Source organism: Coenobita brevimanus, chromosome 8, assembly GCF_032717465.1.
Source record: "Coenobita brevimanus isolate Jiangsu-jjx chromosome 8, ASM3271746v2, whole genome shotgun sequence".
NCBI classification, from domain to species: Eukaryota; Metazoa; Arthropoda; class Malacostraca; order Decapoda; family Coenobitidae; genus Coenobita; species Coenobita brevimanus.
This window is the reverse complement of record NC_136961.1, coordinates 32754728-32755360: the sequence shown is the minus strand read 5'-3', so window position 1 is coordinate 32755360 and position 633 is coordinate 32754728.

Here is a 633-nt window from a genome sequence, read left to right as displayed (position 1 = left end):
ATCCAGTAGTTTTCGGTCACCGTTAGTGCACATACTCTTCCTTATATTTCCACGAGGTGAAACCTAATATGTAGTTGTTACAAAAAACAATAAATCAGTGCCGAAGTACCCGTATATTTCAAAATTGTAGGAAGCATTCCGTTAATTACGATAATAGGAAATCCTAAACGGAAGTAATTGAAATTTCACGACTATCGCTCTGCGACAGTCAGGAATAATTTGCGTGTATGGTAACACGCAAATTTTTTTTAGTAGCGTAAGACTGAGCAAAAGGGAGCTTCAATAAACAATTAAAAGTAGTAATTATTATTTATAAAATAAATTCCGTTACAATACAAGGAAATAATTTAAAGTCATTTATTTCCGTTTCCAATGTCTCCATGGACCACGACAGAAAGCGGGAAGGCAGCGTAAGCCAGTAAGCTATTTTAAGTGTTTCGATCAACACGCACGATAGGAGATAACATTTACTCAAAGACATGCAGTTATTACACTCCCTTTAGCCAGTTTCCCATTAAGTAAAATCTCTGGATTATTTAATATAAGCCAGAGGCCTATCGGTGAAAGAAGTATAAAAACAGAACCTCGAAATTTGCCTAGAGTCGGAGCTCCTTGGAGAATGCTGACTTTAGT